Source organism: Phalacrocorax aristotelis, chromosome 6 (assembly GCF_949628215.1).
Source record: "Phalacrocorax aristotelis chromosome 6, bGulAri2.1, whole genome shotgun sequence".
Lineage (NCBI taxonomy): Eukaryota > Metazoa > Chordata > Aves > Suliformes > Phalacrocoracidae > Phalacrocorax > Phalacrocorax aristotelis.
The window spans coordinates 23,674,020-23,700,162 of NC_134281.1; the positions used below are offsets into that span (position 1 = coordinate 23,674,020).

A 26,143-nucleotide genomic window follows, 5' to 3' on the forward strand; every position below is an offset into this window, starting at 1 on the left:
AGTACTGCATGAGTTAAAGGTTAATGCTAGCCTGGGATCAAATGGATATAAATTAGTCATGAATAAAGGCAGACTGGAAATTAGGAGACAGTTAACAGTAATGTGAGGAGCAAAATTCTGGAGCACCCTGTGATTGCAGAGGTGGTCTGAGAAGCTCGTGGAAGGCTCGTGCAACAAAGGAGAAATTCCTGAATACAGAAAATGGCTTTTTGTTGTGAGTCCTTCAGGATTTGGTATGCTGCTGTAGTTGAAAGAAATGGGATTGCTGTTTCCCCCCCTTCACACACTAGATTCATAGTCTACGAGTCCTAAGGTTTCTGCTGGTTGTCTGTGGGGACAAGAAAAAATTCCTGTTGGTATATCATCTAACTTGTTTAGTTAGATGGGAGTTTGAGTTGTTATTTTTTCCCCATCCTCTCAACCACTGAAGATTAGTCACAGCCAGAAACTGGATATAAGTGAGATTTGCTAAGTAACATTAAATTCATGGGGGTCTGGCTGGTGTTTCTCACAGTCAGATTACTCAAATTCTGGTTTGGATGGAAGCTCCTCTCCCTGCCAAGGCAGCAGAGATGGCCAAGAGCTGGTATTCCTTGTCCTCCTGCGTAGTAGGAAACATCGCTCACTTCCTAAAGATCACCACCAATTTTCACTAAACAAATTTGCATCAGGATGCAAATACACATCAAGAACCAATGCTATTGATGACTACTACTAACTCTGGTCTTAGTACATGTCACTGCTTGGTCTTTTGCTACAGGCTCTGGTGGTAGTGTGCCTGTGGCACATAAGCAGATATCCTTCATACCGTTTTGCTCAAGACATCTATTGCCCAGTGGCATGCAGATGTTGGAGCCTCAGCTATGTAACCCTGGTCTCCCTTCCAGCCATGGGTTCTTTTATTACCCAAGCATATAGCAGTGTCCCGTGGTCTCTACAGATCAGTTGTAAGCAACAGGCCATCCCAGTACTCAGTGGTCTTTCAGTGAAAAACAGGTGTGTAAAATTCTGATTTTCTGAACTGTGGGTGAAGAAGGTGCTGGGACATGTGCCTCAGTGCTAGGAGGCACAATGGGCATGTTGTCTGCTATCCCACTCGCTGGCTTGGCACGAGAAGCTTCACATCTGTCAGGACTACACCCTGTATTTCTGATTGAACACACTGGACATGGTGCGTGAACAAATGGAGAATATCTAGACCACCCCAATAAATAATATAATCACCTTCTTTTTGCAACATAGAAGGCATCACAAGTTGATATTTCATTCATTAAAATACATTTATTTTCCTAATAAAAGTCTGTGTGGCATTATAGAGTAGCTGAGGCATCATAAACTGTCCATCTCTCCCATTTGCTTTATTGATTTCCTCAGTCCCCTGCTAGGAACTTCAGGCCTGGTTAAACTATTTCTGTCCATTATATCACAGCCATTGTATTTCTGTGGACTCTTAAGTGAAAGGAGCTATTTCTCCAATGACGTCTACTTGCATTCATTCTCTTGATGGGAAATAGTTATGCCCCATTTCTTAGAAAGAAACTGAACTATTAGGAGCTTGGCTGTCCGTTCTGCAGAATACACGAAGTGAAATTACCAATTGATGTGGTTAGGGTGAATCAGTACTGGGTAATACCAAGTGGTGGAATCCTGTCATCTTGAAGGTACTTCTCAGGTGACTAAGTTAGTGGACATGAGATCTTCTCCATTTTATTGAAATACCTATCTTTGGATTATCTGTAGGCTGAAGGTCTACGAATGAGGAAGGCAGAGAGAGTAAGTCTGCAGCATAGGAGATAAAGACTTGGAAAATGAAAGTACAGGGCCTTAAATCTATGCTGCCAGGTGCCAAGCAAAGGGAAGAAAAACACTCCTTACTTCCAGCTGCTCGGTACATGAAAAGACAAAGGGGTCTCTGGAGAAAAGGCTACAAAATTAATGGTAGATCTGGTGATGGCTAACCACGTTACAGTGTGTGCTGTGTTTCTAATGAGCTGTATCACTGTTCCTCTGATTTTGAGGAGCTGTAGTGGTTCAAGAAGAAGGAGGGAGTCCTGGGATGAGGAACATTACATAGAAAACTATGGGATTGAAGGAGTGAAGGACAGAGGTAAAACATGTCCAGATAAGTAACTAAGGTTAATAGTAAAACAGAAAGTCTGGTGTTGATAACAGAGCAAGAAGGTGGGCAATAGGTAGTAGCTGGGTCTTGTGCTGTTTCAGAAAGAGGAATAGAAAGGGATGAGGATGAAGACACCTGAATAAATCATATAAAGGGAAGACAGCCTGCCATGAAAAGGTAGGAGGAAGCACCATCAGCAAGGGCAATTGCAGCTGGTCATGTGCAAGGAGAGGCAGGACCTTTTCAGAGTAAATTGAAGGGTGAGTTGTTTAGTCACTTCACATCTTTCTCTGTCCTCTGAGACTCCTTCCTGGATAACAGTTTTCCAACTTCCTAAATATTTTTGCAATTTTAATACTTTTAAGGTCAAACCAAGCAACCAGTGAACAGCAGCAAGCTGCTTGAAGTCAAGCATATGGATGTTGTAAATGACAAAGCAAAGAGGAAGACTATGAGAAGGACAAATTATGATTACAACAACAATGTGATGGCTGTATTATCGCATGTGATGTCTGGGTACAACACACCGTGGTTTTTCTATGCATTTATTTAAAGCCATCTGTATTTTTCACATATTTTCTGAAAAATCTTTTACCTGCTCAGTGCCAGAGCTGAGCCTTGTTGTTTGAGATATTCCTTCACTCAGTAGATTTGCTCTCTGAAGACTCCACTCCTCCTCCCTCAGTGAAGACGACAGCATGATTAATGTTTTTCCAAAGTTAAAAAGTGGGGTTTTTTTATTTATATAGTCAGAAAGAGAGAGTGCTTCTCAGTACTGCTACAATTGACTAAAACACATTACCGACTACTCAGCAGGTCAAAGGATGCTTGTGAGTAGTATTCAGTCAAATGGGGGGGGGGATACAGATGTAATATCACAGCAGTACCCATGCCAAGAAATAATAGGGTATTTCCTAGCACAGAAAATCCTTCTCAATGCCATTTGGGGCATCAGGAAAGTGCACCCAATGCTAAAGATTATGACTTGTTCTCAAGTTCTCAGATTTGCATGTTGCTGTAGCAAAGCCTAATCTTTTGAATTCCAAATAACACAAAGCTTTTTTCCAGAAAAAAAAAATGCATAATACATGAAGTATTAAGAATGATAATTAGAACTTCTCAGATTTAAAGACCATGCAAAGATCTTGTATTAGATCCATATGATACATATGATTTAGATGATAGCATCTGTGCTGTAAACTGGAGGCAAGGCAAACATCACTGGTTTCGACAGGACTACAAACCAAGGATGTCTACATTCATGACTGGACTTTGCAAACCGCCTTTTACCTCTTATTTGATGAGCTAAGTATGCAAATGTATTAGCAATATTAGAACAGAAAGTGCAGGTAGGTAGGAAATACCTCTACTTACTTTGCAAGCATGAATTTTGAGTGAACTGTCACCTGAATCATGAAGTAAATCAGGCTATCCAGCTCTGTGTTTGATCTAACACTTGATTTTATATCAACAAATAATACACTGGTACCAGTGGAAATTATTTCCCATGTTCACTGGAGTATTTCAGAATAGGCTCCAATGATCAATCCTCCAAGAGACCGGTATTATCAATATGCTGCCACCAACACCCAAAGTAGGTGCACAGAGAAAAACACTAAGATTCCCAGGAGAAGAGCTAGCAGGGAAAGAAAAATCTCATTTTCTGATTTCCATTTACAGTCTAAAATAGCCTGTCTGCTGGGAGCAGTTCCTTGGAAAAACAGTGATTATGAAGACTATGGTCTTATTTACTTTCTGCCAGTATTGCAGCATACTACGTATACTCACAGGATATTTTTAGTCACAGATTCTGCCAGGCAGAAACACAGTGGAGTTAATCACATGCAGCAAATTACACAAAAGCAAAAAAGCTGGTAGGCTTTGGGGGGAGTGGGGGGGGCTGCAGCAGCTGAACATTTTGTTATCTTTTCTAGGCAAACTTTCCAAAATTGCATATGCGGAGGGTCAAGCCAAAAGGCAGTGTGTTTTATTTCACCTGGATCAACCAACCTATCTGCAGCTAGCAGACTGAGGTAGGCTGAGAAATCCATCCATACAGATTATAGACAGAATTAAAGCTCTTTTGTAGTGAAATGTTGGAGTTGGTCCACCAACATATCAGCAGTCATCTGACAAGTATTCTGCAGGCGATGAGCTAGTGTGCTCTGAGCTCCTGTCCGAAGCGCAGACAGGTGATTCAGAAAGGGCTCCTAGAGCACAGAACGGTGGGCTGAGCACTCACCCACGGTGGAGTGTCATTACCACCCAAAGATGTTTCAAGCAGTCTTGAATCTAACATCAATTTCTAGCATGGGAGGAAAGGCATAAAGGGCAGGAATTAAAGGCGGTTTCAGCACAGCTCAACTGGATACAGATATCCTCACCCTGTATGCTAATAGGCTGATGTAACAGCTCCTGGGCATAATATTCTGCAGCACAACCTTTCTTTGTTGAAAATGTTGCCTAGAACGTTCTTGCAGAAATACACCTTCTTTTCATTGTTCCCTTCAGTGGATGTGGAAATGTATCAGTCCTGGTAGCCATCTCGCTAAAAACATAGTAATAGTAAAATTAATTTATAATCAATGGTTAGCATTAAGTCATAACAAGCTAACTCAGTTCAGTATAACTGAGCCAAGAACATACACTAGAATTACAGCAATCAGCATTTATGGAAATGAACACATCACTGTTTTAAATGAAAACTATTCTTCCATTAGCTCAAAGTAACTTCTGAAATCTTTCACTATGACTAAAATCTGGAGTAATGTTGAACATCATTCACCCAAATATTGTCCTGTAATGCTCATTTATGGCATTACCATTTTAAGTTTTTTGTGAAGTAAAGCAGTAGGGATCAAGTGGACTCCTTGCATCTGCTATGCCTTTGAAAGCTAGCATGTGCCTGCTCAGGAATTAAGTTAGGAATTAAATATTAAATCAAGAATACATGTGTAAGGAGTTAAGGAGATCTTAATGCTGAACTCATATCCACCACACCACAGACATAAACAGAACACGCTATAGTCACCCTCTATCCTGGGCAGAAGACAACTCTGCCAGCATCCCGGTGTGACATCCCAGAGCCTCTTGCCCAAAAGGTGGCTGGCTTCCTCCCTGGCAGTGGGGAAAATGAGACAAAAGGTGGTCTTAGGAGACAGATGCCTAAAGTGTGCATTGTATTCTTCCAAGATGAAACTAAATCACCATTCATTTCATTACTGTGGCATGAAGGATGGGCTGGTAGAGAAGGAGTTTTAGACAAGACTACACAACTCAAAGGCTGAAAAGATGCACTGAGTTTAAGACACATTATGTGTCTGTTCTGGAAGAGCAAATCCTTTATAGTCTAATGGGAAGATGCAAAGAAGATTATGATGGCAATATCCTTCCTCAGGCAGGTTTTGGGTTTTTTCTGGCAAGAGAGATCTTTCCTAATTAAAAACTGCTCTTTCTTATGAGCTAGCCATTGTTAGTGAGCACAGGACTGCATGGACATGAAATAGAGTCTATCTGCCCAAAACACCTCACAGACATTGACTATCATTTTGTTTTCTTTTCTGGGGAAAAGGAAGAAAATGGCTTTTAAATTAGATGTTGAACCCCTTCCAGAATTGCAATATAACATACTGAATCAATCATTCTTTGTACAGTTACCTCCTACTCCACAAGCTCCTACTACCATAAAAATTGGCTGTTGCCAACTGATCTGAGTGAATAATGTGCAGTTTCGTATTTGTTAGAGGAAATTTTCTTCTTCCTCTCTTCATCATTTGTCCATGAGCAGATTGATTTTCTTGAACTTTTTTTCAAGAACATGTGCTGTAATCACTCTGCAAGTAATTCTTGCTGTGAATGGTTTGTGAGCAATTTGTTGTGAGAAGTCTTCAAACATTTGTCATAATTCTCCTTGTTCTATATGACTTTGCGTCACATGGTGTCTGTTTTGCGAACATAACATTAAAAAGAGCTGGTTTTGAGTAGTCTTCCTGAGAACAATCCCACTTCTGAACCTAGAAAACTAACATAGAAAGTACATTTTACTGAAAATTATTTAAGACTTAGGGATGCATATTCTGCAGTTTACAGGCACTTGTAATTTTCATGCTAACTAGAAGATAGCTTTTCCAACCCTAAAGAGAACATTATTTTACCCACTTCACAACTTGAATCTGCTCCTCGCCAGAGCTTTTGTCTCACCCCAATTAATTACATTTTCTGTGTCGCAAAATATCACTTGTGAGAGATGAGGCTTTCGACAGCATAGAGAGTGGTTGAGTTCCAAACTACAACTGAAATTATGCATAATTTCACTATTTAAAAATTACTTAATTCCCATAAATAATTACAGGATTCTCCTGGTTATTGTTGCAGCTTAATGAAAAACAATACTGTACCAAAACACTAGCAGAAGAGCCTGATCCTGACCCTGCTGGAGTCAGTGGAAAGCCTCCCTTTGTCAGTTATCTAAATGGTGGAAACTGTCCTTCTCAGACTGTAAAACAACATCTTTTTAGACAAAAGTTTAAAAGAATTATTGCCTTTTCAGAGGGATTTGGGTACTTTACAACATGTCGTCTTAAAAGAAAAAAATGTATTAGAATGTATTAGACTCCACAGTACTGAAAAGGAGGTAAATATTCTCTCAAACACCAGAGTGAAAATTTCACATCTATGTCTTGTAGTGGGCCTTAAATGATTGCTTTAAAGACATTTATAAAATATAGGCCTTGGCTCTTGTTGGTATGCAATTGAAGTACTTTGCTGGTATTTTAGAAAACATAAACAGTTGCTGCAGCTGTCACCCAAGCACTTTATGACGTTAACTAAGAGAAATGAAAATGAAAAAGTCCTTAAATTCATGGATGATGATGTCTATGATTCTAACTGGGACAAGTATGGGTGTCTCTTCCCTTGTCCCTTACAAAGGGTCCACTCTATGAAAATACAAAAACTTTGAAAAACAATTTAAAACAAAACCCACTGATTATTTCAGTAGAAATACTGAAGAATGCAAGTCATTAAACCAATTAACATTTCTTTCAAATATGAATTTTGCAAAGGGAAGTTATATTTTGCTTTCAAACCAACTTCTTCTGAAAATATTTTTAACTTTGTCAGTGCAAAAAAGACTTAGTGCACCTTATTAATATCCTTAAGCTGCATCATTTGAGATGGACTCAAATTTTAACACTTGGTGCTCATAAATAACTCTTGGGATAATTTAGTCTGCTTCATTTGGTCTGCTACAGAAATAAGTTCTTGATGCTAAGCATCAAAGTTCCCTGAAACCAACTTTCAAACAAGCCATTTAGGCTTGTCTACCAACCTGAGTGCTGAATCCAGCCCAGCTGCGGGGACAGGAGAGCCATATGCTCCACGTGATCCTCTGCAGGGAGCTGCGGCCACCTTCCTAACGTCAGTGGGCCTGGGGCAGCTGGTACGAACCATGAGTACACTGGCTGTAACACAGAGAGTAATATCACCATGAGCTCAAACAAGGCAATTGTATCGTGTTAATTTGCATCTCATTTTGTGATGTAGTTGTACACAGCCAACATAGTAACTGGAAATTAATACAGCACGATTCATGCCCTGTCATGTCACACTGCTGGCCTTTCTGAGCAAGAATCTTTTTTTAATGCTATACTCATAAATCAAGCTCCTCAAGACAAGAAAATTATTATGAAGCTGAACAATAACAACTTACACTTAGAAGAGCATCCTACTTTTTCTTCCACCTAGACCAGAATAGACTTCTCTTAGATTGTTTTCTTCCATGCCGAAGTTAAATTTTTGCATCTTCAGCAACAGCAAATAAATCCATGTTTCTGTTAAGTTACTCAACCAGTGCAGTGTGTTATCTACTCTTGAGAAAGGTCTGCATTTTCTCCTTGGAGTGGGTAATACTACATGCATCAGTTTAAAGGCTGATATCATCATTTAGAGAAATGGCACCGCAATTCCTGCATCAAATGATATGCACAATATTCCTCTTCCTGCTAGATGTGGATCTCAAACATAACAGCATCTTTTAATTTAGTTTTACTTATAGTTTATGCTGAATCACATAAAACGTGACTAACTCAGAGACACAGCATATGCCTTTCCACTTTTCACCATGAGCAGGTATTTTTTTCCCAGTGCCTCTGTTATGCAACTTCACATTTGGTATTCTGATACTAATGGAGTTTTAGGGCAAAGAAATGGTAATGTGCCAGCATATAGTTTTTTAAAAACTTTGTTGGAAGGTAGATTCTTTCCATGCATTCTTTCACCTGTAATTATTTGAGAGATCTACAATATTATACATGAGACGAAGGAGTTGCTATACTATAAAAACCCAAACCCCTTGCCTTTATTATTTTGAATTTGCATATTCAAGTCCATTTATACCACTGAAAGGGCAGTAGTCCAAAATATAAATAACTTGAGCTCAAAAAGCAAGGTTGCCACCCTGAACAGCCAGAAACAATGGTGATCATTTAAATAACAGCACTCTGCAGATTCATGCCCAGTTTCATACCTGTGGCTTGCTTCCACCTACAACAGAATGAAATAGTTTGTTAAACTCCATTGCACTGTGCCCTGCCTCACTGGACCAAGTGATGCGAAATAACACAAAATAAAGTACACTGTACACTGTGTACTCTTGTTCTACAGAGCAGGTATAATCTCTGTAATTATACCACAACCACATGGCAAATACCCTGAAAATAGATAGCAATTGCATGTTCCTACAGCTTACTTATTAATTATGCATTGTTACTAACAAGTTCAAAGATAAATTATCATAGCACTTGCAGCATTTAGGTGCTTGCTAAGCTGTGTAATCATAGAATTCATGCTACTAAATGCTTGCTTTTCTTGGTTTTCCATTGGAATACAGAAGGGAACCAATCCACCTCTCACGCTCGAAGGCCTATAGCTTAAGTGCATATTTCTTATTGCTACAGCAGTGGTACACCACCATACAAAATAACATGACACTTCTACCAGTAACAAAATCTGGACAAATTAACAAAAAATAATTTCCATTAATAAATCACTTTCCAAATTCCATTTAGTAATCCTCCTAAGCAAATGCTATACTTAAAATCACTGGTACTTGCAGTAGAACTAATGCTGTTTTCCTGACCCAATATTTAATCTTGCACAGGCTAAAAATGAGAGGGAAACCTCATATCCCTGATGTCACTAGCAAAACTATTGATTTCGGAGAGGGCAGGGCTCTACCCAGACAGCTTACTTGTAAATGGGTTCTTGAAATAGCTTATATTCTATTATGTCATAACTATATCACCATGTAAGACCATTTCACAGTCCATGCTACGTCTTCTAAGAGCCACTCTGCAGTATTTTAGAATCCAACTTTTAATAGGTATTTTAATAGTATTCAATAAAATAAAATTACTCTCTCTGTAAACATTGCTCTTCTCCAGAGTGAAGCTTCAAGTTATGACTCCGTAATGGTTTGGGCAGCCATTTATACCGACTTTTACAACCCATGTTGGCTTACCTTGGTTTGTTTTTTTTAAAATTTCATTATTTTCATATTGATTTTCAATCTGAAAGGTGATGTTGATGTTTCTGACTGTTTTTTCTATTGTATTTGTTGGGCTATTTCTTCTAAAAAATGACTAGCATTTATTTCAAGGAAGTGTAAATGTTAGTCTTTAGGTATTGCAGATTTAGTACTAGCAGAAGCAAAATAGCCAGGTATTATTATGTTACTTATGAAAATTTTAAGTATCGACTAAAAACCTGCTGTAATTGGCTGTGCATAAATGTGGATGAAAATGGCAGCCCTAGGGAGGGAGGTGACATGCTGGGGATGAACCAGACAAATACAGACAATGGAAGCAATGAGAGCGCAACATTGGTCCTGCTGATGGGTAACACCTTCAGCCCCTGCCACCACATCTGTGCACAAGAGAGGAAAACATGGATCTTTTGACAGTGTTCTGAGGAAGGTCTGGAGACAGCTTTGTGGATAAAGTGACTTCTCAGCCACAGAGGAAATTTTGGAATTATTACCCATTGGAGGGATGAGTCAGTCATCTCCTAGGGAAAGAGATGGCTAGGCGAGGTGTTCAGGGAGGGTATTGGGAAAGCAAAGAGCAGTAATTTACTTGCAATGACAGAGGAGCAGGAAACAAAAGGAAGCTGAAGAGACTAGTAAGGATGTAAACCCATAGATTAGATAAAATCGTTTTATCGTTCTAAAAGGTTGGTCAAGCCCAGAAAGCAGGAATGTGTTATGTGAGCCGTAAGATCATCAGAGTCTGGTTCAAAGCTTTAGTTTTCAGTTGGAACAGAAAAAGACTTATCTTAAATGCCATTTCTGTCATGGAGAAATAACTGCCAGGTTTAGATACAGTCTGTATGGGCTAACCCACAGAGTAACCTCTGCCGAAGATGAGACAATGGATGGGCATGACAAAAAAGCAATGTGATCACACTGTTCACAGAACCTGCGAAATTGATGGGACAAGCATGGAAGAGACTGACCTTAAACAGATAACTTTCTTCATGAAGAAATGTCAGTGATATGGGCTGAGGTTCTGGTTTGGATAGAAGAAAAGTCTGCCCAGGAATGATAGGTGAATTCATGTTTGTGGTAGAGGCTCCTTAATGACTAAGTGCGGAGGAAGCTGCATGTGAGAGCAGCCGAGCTTACAGGGAGGTAGAGAAAGGATAAAGATGACATTCCAGTCTGTTTTGAAAGCCTGACATACAAAAGAAAGACTGTTATTTCAGCAGGAAAACAATGGCAATGTTCAAGGCAGATTTTAAGGTTAAAGACAAGACTAACAGAAGGGGCAAAAACTGGCTTAGAGAAGCCAAACAGGAACCAGAATGGGATTAGATCATTGCAGCAATGCATGATGTGCTGGAGTACTTTTTATTATCCACTGTGCTTTTTATTTGTGAGTGTAATACAGGCAATAATTTCTAAAACAACGTATGTTCTTATTGAAGATCCTTGGCTCCTTAGTGGGAAAATAACTTCATATGCAGAATGATTGTTGGTTTCAATGGGTTTATTTTTATGTAACTTACATTGACTTTAAAAAAAGGGAGCTGTATGTTTCCAGCACTGTAAAACTGGCAGTATAATTGAGGCTTATTAGCCCAGATGCTGAAGCTGATAGTGTCTTTGAAGATGGTATTCTTGTTCAGATGGAGTTACCTTGTTTTCCTTCACTCATTTTTGCTCCCTCCTCAGTCCTACCCCAGAGTCTGAAGAAGCGTTTGTAGGTTCTCCTAGAAAAGAGACATCTTCCTACGACAAAGTGAATGCAAATGATCTTTCTTCACTCCTAGGGACTGATCTTGTTCTTCCTGAAATCTGCAATGAGATTCCTTCTGTCTTCAGTGATACCAGGCACGGTTTGACCAGGCCAGATGTAAGCTTGAAATTCTAATGAAAAAGGCCTAAGTATATTGAATGGGGGAGATACTAATTAATAACCATTTGTGAAAACATGGTTCCCTTGAAAGGCTAATTATTTTGAGAGTTACCCATTCAAAAAAAGTCTAACCAATAAAAGAACAATTTGAAAATGAAGAATCTCCTAAAAACAGACATCAGAATACTGCATTCAAGAGGACAGCCACCAGTTAAAAGAAATGTCAACAAGCGGCAGCAACTTCAAAAGGGAAATCTTTTCCTCATTTTCATATGCATTCTTCATGAGCAACATCAAGAAGTGTAACATGCTAATAGCTAGTAACACTCAATAAGATTCACCAATTTACTAACCAAATAATTTAATGCATATCAAAGGAACGATTTTCTCATTTCATTCTTTTTTTAGATCTAACACTAAGCTGGGTATTATTGAGTAGATGAAACTGCACAGATTACAAGTCATTACTGAAACAGTCATTTTAGAATTGAGATGTTTGGTTTTTTTTCTGGTGGATGTCTCTTTTGGGTTTAAGGAATCACATACTTTTTTGCCTTGTTATAATTCAGGGTTCAAAAAACAAATCAGGAAGGTATTTTTGTGGAAATGTGATAGTTGGCTAAAAATTACGTGTTTTACAGAGACAGATCTATTATGATGTTAAACTCTTAAAATGTTGGGGACCACAGACAGGTAGTACCATCCACGTATCCTAGGTATGCCAATAACGCAGCAGTTGGGAGATGTGCCTGAGATTTAGGAGATCGAGGCCTGAACTGAAGCAGTGATGGGATGCAGATGATCAGTATGCCACCTGATCATCTCCACACCTCCTGGCATGGAGACCTCTTCCTCCTGCCTCCCATGAATGGTGAGAGTTTGGTTTGATTCCAATGCAGAATGAAAGACAAATATTAATTTTTTTTAAATTGCAAAAGAGCTTTTGTATACAACAAAATGCTAGGCTAGGTATTGAAAAATGTAGAAAGTCTACATGGTAAGAACCATTTCTTGTTTACTGTGATAATTTAGAAGCCTATTTACAGAATTCTACTAAATTTAAAAAATGGTTTACCTTTGCTACTATTGCACACTATGTAGCCCACTACCATCTGCTAAAACACTTTAAGAATACATTACCAGTTAAGGTACCAAACAGAAAACCAGCTCTTCCTTCAGTTCTGTCTCACATGAAGGGTAATGGCCACACATTCTAGCCTTGGAGGCAGACTGGACATGAGGAAGAACTGCTTCATTGGTAGAGTGCTGCAGTACTGGAAGAGTTTACTCAGAGGGGGACACCCAAGATATGGCTATGTAAAATCACAGCGGACCTGATCCAGTGTTGGTGACAATCCTGCTTTGAGTGGAAGGTAGGATTTGATATAGGGGACACTTCCAAGCAATATTTCTATGATATAACTCAGACCTAAGCCAGTGGCATTATCAAAAGTTTACCTAAATAGCATTAAATACAACCAAATGAAAAGTTCACTCATCAGTAAATAAGAAGGAAGACATACATCCTCAGCTGGCTTGTTATCTCATGGCAAACTCTTCACCAACAGGGCACACTACTGTTGCAGGCTACACATTCATATTGCTTTCCTCTTCTGATATCCCAACAGCAAACATAATGTTTCTGTGATGCCCCTTTAATGGGGACGGACAGACTGTTGGAACCAATGGCTTTGTGGCAGATGGAGCAACATTTGCAATTGGGAAAAAACACTCTCATGCTGCCAAAACATTAACTAGGGGCTTCCTCAGAAATAGTCTGCCACAGTCATTGATACATCTAAATTCCCCATCTAAATAGGACTTCTTCCAAGGAAAAAGGTATCTTTCAGCAGGCTTTCCGAGGACAAGGACCCCTTCGCACAATTTTTTTTTTCCTTTTCTGCAAAACCTTTCACTTCGAGTCACAAATTTTCAGCACTACAACACCTTAGGATGCTACAATCCCCACCTGGCTGGGCTGGTCAGGGGACAGATTTGGTAGCAAGGGCACCTTGTGAAATCAAACACGGAAAGGATTCTTTTGGGTTTGTTTTCTTTTTTTTCTTTTTTTTTTTTTGCATAAAGTATCTCCCTCTGCGAATGTCCATGTTCCTTAAATGGCAAGAATTACCAGACCTTCCTTTATACCACCCATTGTTTTGTATAGCCTTATGTCTTTTATTAATTTCCTTTTAAAAATGAACTCGCCTATTCCTTTCAAATTCCACTTATATGCAACATCAAAGCATTTCAATGAATTCTTCATGCCATTTATATTCCAGCTCTCTGGTGCTGGAGTCAGACATGTTGCGGTAATACTGCAAGCAGTAAAGATGTCCAGCTGCTCTGAACCTGCTGCAGTTCTCATTGCTGTAAGTGCTGATCACAGGGAACCTGAGCCTCAAATACCAAAAAAACCTTTCTGTAATGACCTACTGTTTTTGCAGAGGGCAACGGGACCAGCATGCTTTTTTCTTAAAGAGAAAAGACAGCCATTGTCCCTCTACCGAGAAGGATCTGAGATTTATTTTTAACTTCAAACTTCCCTATGCACCATGAAAAAAGCTGAACACTTCTATTTTCATTTAGTAGGAGATTATGAGAGAGAAATAGTCTGATACATTTTAGATTAGAGATTCTTCCCTAAGAACAGAGGCTGTCACAGTGTGGTGTCCTGCGCCAACGAAAATCTTCTGTTCCACAGAACAGAACAGGCTGGGCCCAGTTCTCCACCAAACATATTTGCAAGAATTTCTGCAGTAAACTGAGAGTTCTCCAACACAATGCTTATGGGAATTTAGATTGCTCTCCCTCTGTCAGTACTGGGATTAAGAAGTCGTGAAGGTAGTCTGAATCATAGTGATATTACAATGATTGCTCTGAAATGGAAAAATATCACATATCTATGTTCTAATTCTCCAGATTAAGACATACCTTTAGGTAGTCAGTTTCTGATTACATGTTTGGGCAAACGATGCCTTATCTTTACGCTTTTTTCATGTATCATTCTGATCTGGTAACTTGAATGCCATAACCAGAAAGCTATGTTAATTGTACATGTTTTTAAATCAGTGTAGTCCAAAACATATTCCTCAAAACTTATCAACCTCACAAAGTCTGCTTGCCTGTTTGAGAAGCTGGAGATGCTCCATCTCCATTAGAGGAATCACATAAATTTTTTTATAACTACAAGAATTTCCAACCAAAATAATCTTAGCCACATGGATATTACATATTTCTTTTTCCTAAAAATAAAAACCACTAAGTATATGAACTGGTACTGTAAACACAAGTGCAAGTAAAAGAGTTCTACTGTTGCTGGACTCCTCCTCCCACTTAATTTAGGCAGTTAGCAAAAATACTTATTCAGTAGTAAGTTACAATAAAGAATTCTTGACCCTGGTGTAATTGAGAGCAAAGATAAAGTCAAGTCAATGGGGTTTGCTTCTGCTTGCAACATTTCAAATAAAGCCTCTAAATTTGTTTGGATCATAAAAATAAAAGCATATAGAAAATACTTGCTAAAAACACACGAGCTTCTCCATAAAGTAATTTTTACTGAAATGCTCACAGTTGAGTTAGCATTATTTGCTTCTAATTTGAGTTTCATTCTAAATACTGTATGTTAACTTAGACCACTTAATGCCAAGTGCTTTACACATTTCTCTTTAATTAAATTTCTCCAAAGAATCACATTACATAAGCATTTGCCAATACAAAAAAGCACACTCTTGGAAATCCTGGGCACCCCAGCAGTAACTAGTAAAATTCTCAGCAATCTCACTGGAGACAGGATTCTACTCTTTAGGTCTTTACTATACATGGGTAATAAAAAATTTTCTTTTTATTTATGTATTAAGTTATTAGGTACACTATTCTAAGAAACTTAGATCTTAATGAGGTCCATGCTATCATTTGCCATTTCCATTACTAGATAAAAACAAGCATTACTTCAGAGTTCAATGATGTCTAGTTTCAAGTATGTTTGTAATTGCTGGAATATGCAACAGATGCCAGTTTAGATAAGCTTCTAGCCTGTGGATGTAGGTAAGCATTTGCTCTAATCATCTGCAATTTTACTACAAATTTGAGCACAAAATAATAAAGCTGTAAAATAATAAAAATATAAAATAATAAAGCTGTACCGAGCTTTGGGAGAAATATGAACCATTACCATCTAGGAATTCTCTTTACTGTACAGTGGTATGTTCACTAATAAGTTATAGGTGATTAGGACATGAAAGTGGTTTAAAAATGAAGATTTTAAATAATGTTTATGACCATTAATATAAGACCAGGCATAACAATTTACCTTTATTAAATTATGAGATATTTTTAAATCTTTGTGAAACATGTTGAAGTGGGCTACAATTAATCTAGGTCTGTCATTCTTCCTCTTAAACAGTTTTTTGCAGCAGTTTTCCATTACTCAGCCATGCAGTGCTGTGGGATCTGATGTCTGAGTTTTCATGCAAAAGAAAAAGGTAAATTAGGAAAAAGGACTGCTCTAGGACATCACTGGTCAGAAACAGGAAGAGCAGGAGCCGTTGGTTTGAGATGGAACTGCCACTGCCTTGCGGGACATTAACAACCTGCAGCTGCAGAAGTGGTAGAGGTTGTCTGAGTGCTGCTCATCTACTTCAGTGCAAAGTTACTTTCCTAATTGATATTTTTTTCAAAGTTACTAAGATGTTACCTAGTTATCAGCTAATCACAGCCTGGTAACTGTTTAGAGAAATCCAGATTTTTATTTATGACAAGTTAAGTGACCCTAAACAAATCAGTCTGCTGATGCTTAAACTGTCCAACTGTAAAACAGGATGAGATGCCACACAAAATTTACTTGAAGTCCTCAGATGAAAATTGCGGTATGAAATTATTAATAGCCTTGACAACACTAATTCAATTTAAAATATGCTTAACAGGCTTAAAAATAAAACTTCAGATTCCCTTTGACTGCAACCCAGTCCTGAAGCTATTTAAGCCTGTGTTGCTTATCCCGTGCCTGATTTGGTGGTAAAATTACTATTAATAGACCAGAAGTGGTGTAAAACAACAACAAAAAAGTGAGATTACCTAATTCTGCAAACACCCATGTTTGTTTATTTGCTTGCTTCGTTTCAGAGATGCAATGTCAGAAGTTTAGTTCTGATGGGGATTAATCTTCCCCTTTTGTGACTCTGGACCATCCATCCCTCCCTGCCTCCCCTCCCCCTACACCCCCACCCCGATTCCAGCACAGGGTTGCTAAGCGACATGTTCTTCTCTTCTGTACTTTAGCAGAGAGGAACAGATCAAAGACACCCACAGTCCTGAATTATTTTATAAATGAATTTAAAGAGACACTCTTCTGTGCTGTATTAGGTAGGGGGAAATCAAAAGTTGCTCTATATACTGAGAGGTCAGTATATAACTGATGCCTTCTGGAAAACAAAAATGCTTTCATTATTGAGAACTATGTAATATTTACCTTTTTTTTTTCTTTTTCAGGACTAGACCATTAATTTATGCTAATTAACGTTTCTTGTTTTATTGCAGTCAAGACACTGAACACAGGCCAGGCTGCATGTTTGTATGACTTTCAAAAGTAAGGTTTTCTGTCATCAAGTGACAAGCTTGCTGGTTTTTTAACTCTTTTCACCTCTCGCAAAAGAGTTGCCATTATTCAAAAATATTTCATTCTCTAAATTTTAAATGCTTTCCTGACTTATATGAAGGGCAAGAAAACCACACGGTAAATTTCAAGTGATATTTATTTAAAAGAATTAACAAAGATGAGAAAGTAATCTGTGTAAATCAGACAAAAAAAAACCTAAGAGACCAATATCTCAGACCTTTCTAGAAAGAATGAAAACCAAGTGAATTACCTTTAATGAAAAAATCTGGGGATACAGAAGTTTAAACATTACCTCTTACCAGACCAGCACTTATCTGGCATCAGCTCAGGTGTGCTATTCTGTAGAGACTGTGAGATCTGTAAGAGAGTACTGGCTGTTAAGGCAAGTGTTCCTGAAACAGAAGGGAGGAATTAGGTGCCATCAGACCTTCTCAGTTTCAAACACCATTGACGTTGTAAAAGAAAAAACCTGCACTTAGTAACAAAGCGCAAGAATATTACAGTACTTTCATTGCCAGAGACACCACCACTGCACAGCCTTAAGAAAAAGCAGAGGAACACAAATAGCATGCTTAAAGCATTAACCAAGCAAGCAAGACAGATCATTTACATGGAAAGCAAAACTCCAGGTCAAATGGCTGCAAGAAAGGAATCTTGAAAATCACATGCAAAATTATTCCCACGTGCAAATCTCGTTGTTTTGTAACCAGCCACCTTATCTGCATAAACAAATGTCTCTCTTAAAGCAGTTTCAGGAGCTTCTTCACACAAACAGGTGCTCATGCAACTATAGGCACAAAATCACTGGCTTCAGGTGTAAAGGGTACACAGATCATCTCACTCTCTTCGCAGCACACCTGGTCACAGAGCAGAGCTAGGTCCTCACTCTCACCCTATGCCTGCAATCCCACATAAAATTGAGACTAGATTAGTGAAACCTAATATACTCTAGGGCTGTGAAGGGATTAAGCTTATATAAATCTTCACAACAACAACAAAAAAATTAGTATTTATTTACATGCATTTTATTTTCCAATGAGAAAACAAGCCTCTTTCTTTTCCTGCACCAGTAAAAGTCTCTTCAAAATTCTAATTGCTTAGATTTGGCATTTAAAATCCACTGTACTACAGTTAACCTATATTCTCATAAAGGGCTTAGCCAGCTTTTCAATTTCATTACTAGAGATATCTATTACACAGGCAAGATGTGCAGTTTACTCTCACTGATATAGTGTTTTATGTATAAACATCTCAACCACCACTATGTTGTCAGTGGTTAGCAGATTCGGTGTGTTTTGGCTGAATTTCTAAAGGGAAAAACCGTGACTTGCACTCTAAATATTTTTTTTGGAGGATGGATTCCTCAACAGCCTATGGGCATCTTGTACAAAATACAAATAAACATTTGGAAAGGAATTTAATGTGTTTGGTGGGTGCTGACTTGCCAGCCTTGGAATCCAAAATCCCCGTGACCTGCAGCACAAGCACAGCTCCGGCATCGTGTGCTCCATGGACTGGCTGGGTCCCCCCACTGCGCCACCGCTCCTCCTGCGTGACTGCAACAACAAGGAAAGAAATAACGCCTGCTACAAACAGGCATGTGGCTTGTTAGTATTTGCATTTCTGGTGAGTGTATTTAAACATCCTGACCATGCTTTGTTCAGAGATTCAGTTCAATCAAGCAAGTATTTAAGATAAAAATGTTCTGAAGCAGGGATGGTATAAGGATTTTAATTAATATTTATTACTAGTGTATTTTATTAACATTTGTAGAATTTTTGGTTAATGAATATAAGTGTGTTTGAATTGCTGCACTTTTTCTCTTATTTCCAGGATGTTGTAACAACACCTGCTGCAGCTGGGCAGCTGCATCACAGGTGTGAGCAGCCAGGGCAGAAGTTTGGGCCTATGAACAAGGGATGATGCTTTTGATATGTGGGAGGGCACTGAAGGCCATTTGGAACATTAATAATCTTACTTCACATTTTTACAGTGCTTTGCCTGCTTACAGCACTACATAGGCTACTAGCAATTAGTGATCTGGACGCTTCTGAAATGATCAGCAGTATCATTTAGATTGTCATTAAAATACAATTAGCCACCCTTTGAACTGTGCGCTGTAGTTCAGAGCAGTCTAATTGGTAGCTCGTGGGCCAGATCTGGACAACAGGAGGATTGTTTCTGCTTTTCATTTTCTCTAACTGCACCAACTCAAGGAGCACCTCGTCCCAGGAGTGGTAGCTGTGCCCACAGGACAGACACGGAGAGCCATTATGCGACTGGAAAGGCAACGGCACAAAGTACCCCTTGTGTCCAGCCCACCGCATTGAAAAGCCTGGATTTTGTAGAGCTCATTTCAGCCTGTGTGTGGATTCAAGCAGACATGGCCCCACAACTTTATATGATGCAATTCAAATTAATTTTTTTTTTTACTTGACTTTTAGAGTAGAGTTGTATAGCAAGAGTCATAGGGATGAAATAAGGGCAGTATGCAGTAGGACAAATAACTGAGCTATCTACATCTATGGATGGCACACTGGTAGACCATGCTGCCATGTGTTTGGGTAAGATGAAGAATTTAGTTACTCTAGCAGACTGAAAGTGCAGTTCTGGCTTAGATGGTGTTCCCAAACCTGGCACCCATATCCTACATTTAGGTAGCTAAACCTGTCACTTACATGCTTTAGATACTTGTGTTAATTGCATAATGCCATCAAAAATGACATGTTTTTAAAGTGTTAGAAGTGTAAATAGCTGCTTTTCTGAAATGGCCACAGTCCATATTTTTAGCTCCTATGTACTCTTCTCATGACACCACATGCAAATGCATCGTATTTGCTGTAGTAGCTAGCTATAGTAATGTATTAGTATCTGTCTGCAATACTATTGATTCTCCTGCATAAAGAGCTGTAGAATATACTTTAAATACTAGCTTTTTGTACGTCTCATACAACTATTCATTAATACCAAGGGAACAGCATGCTACTGTTCCAGGTTTTCTAAGAGCCAGTGCTATTGCTCTCCACCAGCTCCTGTTGCCTGCTTCATAATGCCTTTATTATTTATGCTTTTACGCTTAAAAATTCAAATTTAAACTGAAAATTTTCATGCTTTTCTTTTTCAAAAATAATTAAAGGTGGCAAATGGACCTGATGTAATCCGTATACTGTGTGCCACGGCTAAGTATCCACTGCTGTGAAAGCACTGCTTGTTCTCTGAAAGGAGGAATTATTTCAGACAGCGTCACTTGCCCCCTCTTCTGCGAGGCCACTTTTCCCATACACTCAGAGGACTCGCTGCCAGTTATTTTCTTGCCCTAAAAGTTTGCTGGAGCAATACTGTCACTTACTCGATGTTTGTACAGGGCCTAGCTCCTAACAGGTCAGCCTCTAAGTGCAATCAGAAGTTTTGCACTTGCGTGTAGCAGTTGCTCTGTTGAAGTACGCTGGTTTTTTAATAATCTTTTCTTTGGATTTGTCCTTGGACTACGTATTGCTTCACCTTAACGTGGGCTTCACAGCAGGCTTTGGGATAAGTTCTTTTCTCCTCCTCTGCCATTCACATAGCAAGTGGTGTGCTTTCAGATAGGTCCTGTCTACAAAGGATTTCAGTGTTGGCCTGGCATGTTTTCCTAGTATTTGAATGGCCTAAAAAAAAAATCATTTGGAAAGCAGCAGATGCCTTTGGAAAAGGGGAAAAGCAGATAAAAATACACTTGAAGAGGTTATTAATGGGTCAACTGACCCAAGAAAATAGAAAAAAAGTGCAACTCAGAAGTGGTTGCCAACAGCAGTCCTGTACTATCCACCCTGGAAGATAACACAGCTCCTCGTGATCCCACTTTTGTGGTGTCACGCCTCCACTCCCTCTCTCTGCATTCACCATTCTATACAAGAAATGCAAACTGTTGCTGAGTTCATTCAAATACAACACACTTCCTAAATCTGCTTTTTTCAAACACACAAAATAATAGGTATTGTCTCAGGAGGAACAAGAGACCAGGTACTCAAAAACATGATGCGGGGTTTGTCATAGCCACAACTCTTAGAAAAGGTGCTCCAGTGAAGCCATTTGCTAGTGTTTTGCACAGGTGATTGTTAATGATACTAAAATAATAGTCTGTCTGCTGGATAATGTACAATACACCAAAACACAGGCCAACAGCCATAAAAGAGAAAGCATTGCAAGAAGTTCACAGCAAAATTAAGCTGCCAAGTGAAATTCCCAAATAATATGAAAACACTGAAAAAAGAGTCTGTTCCACCACTGGTGTCTTTGCTGGGCTTCTGCCCTTGTGTCAGCCATTTGGATTAGCCTCCTCTTCACAGGGAGCTATCAAGGACAGCATACAGAAAACACTGAACATGCAAGAACTCAGGAGGATTTAGCAATTTTGGGAAAGACTGACAGTTCTTAAGTAACTTAGTGCAATTAGTGATGGGCCAGAAATACGAGAAAATCTCTGAAGAATTAATCAAGAATCAACAACAGTTTGTCTTGAGAGTAAAGGCAGAAACGTGAAATTAAACAGTTTACCACAAAATGGCTTTTGACTAAGAGTGAGCAATGTAATGAGGAAGAACACACGTTAGATAATTCTACATTCCATTAAGGTAAATAAAAAAGCAAATGCTAGTAGGAGAGGAAAAAAAAAGAAAAGACTGTATGGTCACCACTGGTGCATACTTGCATGAGGCACGTGCTAGGAGAGCAGACTTCCTGAGTGCCCAGGTAGTACTCCTATCTTAGACAGGCAAAGAAGAAGTAGGATTTACTGTCAACTCTCACAAAACATTAAAGGTCTATTAGGCCAGCTGGTAAGGGAGAATGAAAAAAGAAAAAAATCAGTGGACTGCAGTTTCTTGTGCGTCTCTTACACAAGCTTGAGAAAGGCACAAATCCTACATGGCCGATACAAGAACAGCACTGAAAAGTAAATCAAAATGCTGTAAAGTGATTAGTCACCAAAGTTCATAGCGGCCAGGGAGAAAGCGCAGAAGAATATTCTGCTCCCTAGTACCAGTCTCCTGTGGAAGCTCCATGCTGTACCAAAACAAAATGGAAGTGTACACAGCCAACAGAAAATGCTTAATTGCAGTGAAAAGATGCTAATTGTACTCACCAGATATCAGTGCAACTAGTTTCGCACGATTCGAAGTTATGGTGGAAGCTGAATTTTAGATTAAGTTGAGATGTTAGAACAGAGTAACACTTGATGGGTGAGAGCAGATCAGCCAAAACTAAAAATTTCAGCAAACTCTTCTTTTCAAAGACAAAGTTTTACAGAAGAAACCATACAACATGTACTACCCAACTGTTGCTGGAAGAATAATATTCTGTCTTGTAGACTAAGAAAAAATTTAACTGGTAGCAAGCAATCTATTTAAGATGACCAATCACCTATGGGTTTCTGCAATCTTGTCTTGCAGAAACCTGAAAAAGGAAGAAGTTCTAGAAACAGACTGGAACTCCTTTAAGAGCTGATGCTGTTGGAGAGACTGATAAGCATTTAAATGACTCAGATGTCTCCCATATGCACATTTTTCTGTCCTAAAAGAAAAATGTTCCATCATAGGTATCATCCACATTTGAAAAAAAGTTTTTTTATGCTCAAGCGAGATGATGTTTGTAGATAGTTCGAAAGGCTACGGAGAGGTACCTGAACACAGGAATTCTTTACCTGTATAAATTTTGTGTTTGCATATGGTTTAGTATCACCATCCTAAGCTATGAGGAAGGGATGTCTCACCTGGTAGCAAGTACTATGACACAAAATTAGAGGAAGACTACAGTGAGTGACAAATTTCATTCCCAAAAAATTGTTTTAAACCTAAATTATCTTTCTTCAATGTCTACTATTTTCGCAACTATTTTAGACTAAGTGGCAGGCGTGCCTGTAACTTAAAAAAACCCCAAACAAACAAATGGAATTCACTTAAGCTAACATACATACTGAGGATGTAGATAAATCAACCTGCAGAAGTGTCCCAACACAATTTTTCTGTTTTATATAAATCGCATGAAGATTCTGCAAGTTTCTGTAAGCAAAATTTTTAATAAGTAGCTATACAAGCAATATACCATGAAAGAAACAGGGGTCAGCTCTATTGTTGTGTGCTATTTACCCCACTACAGTCAAATGCTCCAGATAACAGGAAACAGGGCAGTGGCGGCTAATAGTTGTAGCTAACAGCAGAATGTTAACATTTATTGGATGTTTATTTGCAATGGTCTGCATTTAAATTCAGTACTGAAATAATAATATGAGACATATTACACTTTTGAGCACTGTAGTAATAACACAGAGGAGTATCTTGCCCACAGGATGAGCCCATGGCTGCTCACAGACCTGGCAGTAGGGAGGAGGGCGGGGAGTTTTTCTCCTGCAGCAAGAACTGGGAAATTCTGGGGCAAGAGCTCCACAGTGAGCTCTCTCACACCAGTGTGAGAAAGGAGAACAAATATTAAGGGAAATAATGTAAAGCAAGTGTTTCCCATAGATAATATATGTATCAATTATTGCCAGGCAAACGTACCTATCAAGGTTACCACGGCTAGCCTATCCCACAGCCTGCGCCTCACATATTCATCCACAGTGGGACCGAATTTCATTAACAGAGGAATCAAGACTCAACTGATAACATTCATCTCCATATTCTTGCCCTGACATGGTTATTCATTAGGAGTTCTTCCTAATGACTGTTCAGTTCCTTCCTTCTAGAGAGCCACTCCTAATTCTCTTGGATAATGAGTCACTGACTTTAACGTTAATCTTTATTAACCCTTCCCTTACACAGCTAGTATCCGGGAACAGTGAAACATCTCAGTGCTGAGAAAGCAAACTCTTCAATGCCTTTTCTTCCATTGTGCCATCTTCTTACATGCAAATAACCCGATGTTTCCTGCAGGCTTTCTGCCACTGGCTGATGAAAAACTACCTTGTTTGTCCTCGTGCCTTTGGTTAATTGCTCTTTAAGTCTATCTTAGCCTACCTGTTTTCCTGTGTAATTTTGCTTTCCATACATTACTCTTCTTTCCTGTTGCCTTGCCAAAGGTTTTGTTGCAGCAGAACAGCTACTTGTGTCAAATAACTTCTTGAAGCACCTTGTCTAGCTTTCTGTTTTTCTCTCTCTCTTTTCTTCTGCGGACAGAGGCTTGTTTGTGGATGGGTACCTGAGCCCAGCAGCATTCAGTTCTGCTGTGTCTACTATGGGAAGTGTCCAGGCGTTACTACCTAGGTTTGCAGTGGGAGATACTTTTGACTAGTTTTCCTTCTTAAAACAAAACAAAAAAGAAGTAAACCTAGGAGATATTTTATTTATACATTATTTGCCATTCCTAAGACTATGGAACCTAAATATCCTGTGAGACAATTACTGACTCAGGTATTGAATTCTTCTTCCATCAGCTATTGCTCACTTCCTCCTAAGACTAATTAGAGAAAAGCCTGTCCTGTTTTTCATCAAACTCTAAACTCTGCTTGCTTAGTGCGCTGACTACACAGAGGTATGCCTGATCACCTGCTTTTTGTGCACTTTATGTACGGTGGTACCTGTTCTTTGGACCAAAACTTGGTGTGTTTTAGGATATTTGGAATTCTGAAGTTCTTTCTCCTTGAACCTCTTTCTTTGCATTAGCACTGTTGGTCTGCTACCACGTTTTTTGTGTCTTTCAAAGCATTCTACAGTGTTTTGTTATTTTGATGGTATCATAACACGTGCCTACTCTTAAATCTAGGAAGACTAAGAGAAAAGTCATTTGGAAAGAGATCCAATTATTATTTAGGAAGCCACACTCTCAGATTATTACATAAAGAAGTTTCTAGGAAGAAACAGGTATTTCCCATTGACTATTTCCATAGCTTTTTCAGTACTCTTTATTTCACCATCCCTGTGCTGTATCAGACAGTCTTGGATACAAACATCCCCCGAGCAGCCTTGCATTAGCGCTGCACTGCCTGTGAGGGAACCTGCCCAACCCCTAAGAAACAGCTATTCCCCAGTGGGAATATTTACTCTAGGTGCCAATCCAGCCTGACTGAAATCTCATTAACAATACATTTTTTCCTGATTAATAAAATACTAGTGTGAATTTATAGCATGCACAGCCTGACAATTTCTCAATCCCTACAAGGCAGGGAACTACTTGGACACTATGTTATTACTTCGATGACAAACTGCATGCAACTTCTGAAGTTTGAGCACAGTCCTAGCCGTAGCCTTTTAAAAAATAAGTTCACCCAGCTAAAACTGAAGAAAGATAATTCCTCACCACCTGTGCAGAAAAGAACAGGGTTCTTTTTCCCAAGAGCTTATATTTATGCTCATTTACCAGTCACAGAAAGAGCTAACCTGTGGACAGCAGGCCTGCACCATACGGAAGTGCAAGCAAACACTTTACACCTATTCATTTTGGAAAGGCCACCAAAACCACCTGCAAGTTCTACCGGCAGTAGTAAATATTCAGCTGCGGGAGAGACGACAGCAGCCTGTAATTATTATTGGTAAATAACGGCCACGACTGCCCCTTCTGTCAGGAGAGGACGGAGCTCTGGGCGAGCAGAGCCGCTCAGCCAGCCCCAGGCCTACGCGGCCTGGCTATAGGGCCGGGCGCTACCGCTGCAGCACGCCGGGCCGAAGCGAGCCAAGCCGCCGCGGGGGCTTTCTGCTCTGACCGGCAGCGCGGCCGCTGCTGGCCGGGACCCCGCCACGGCCAGAGAACCCCCGAGCAGCGGGGCAACAGGTGCCCGGGGGGGCCGCCTTCCCGGCTCGGGCTCGCCATGGCGGCAGGGCTGAGGGGAACTCGCGGCCCCCGAGAGGCGCCGCGGTGGGAGGGCAGGCGATGGCGGGGGCCACGGCCGGGTCTGCCTCATCCCTTCAGTCCCGTCCCGATCAGACCGCCACTCGCCTCCCTCCGCCACAACCCCGCCGCCCCTCGAGCCCCCTCCCCTTCCCCGCCACCCGCTTCCGCCCGCGCATGCTCGGGTTATGCAAC

At 39.7% G+C, this 26,143-nt stretch overlaps 1 long non-coding RNA gene across 4 annotated transcripts; it reads right to left on the bottom strand.

Moving 5' to 3' along the window:
- Nucleotides 1–2,825: 2,825 nt before the first annotated feature.
- Nucleotides 2,826–26,070, bottom strand: LOC142058808 (uncharacterized). 4 transcript variants are annotated; one of them, XR_012661114.1, is made up of 4 exons: nt 15,845–26,070; nt 7,449–7,581; nt 5,777–6,140; nt 2,826–4,667 (listed from the first exon to the last, which is right to left on the bottom strand). It is a non-coding gene; the product is annotated as an uncharacterized LOC142058808 (long non-coding RNA). The 4 variants fall into 4 exon arrangements; XR_012661115.1 differs by having other exon boundaries at nt 5,151–6,140; XR_012661112.1 differs by having other exon boundaries at nt 2,826–6,140.
- Nucleotides 26,071–26,143: the final 73 nt, after the last annotated feature.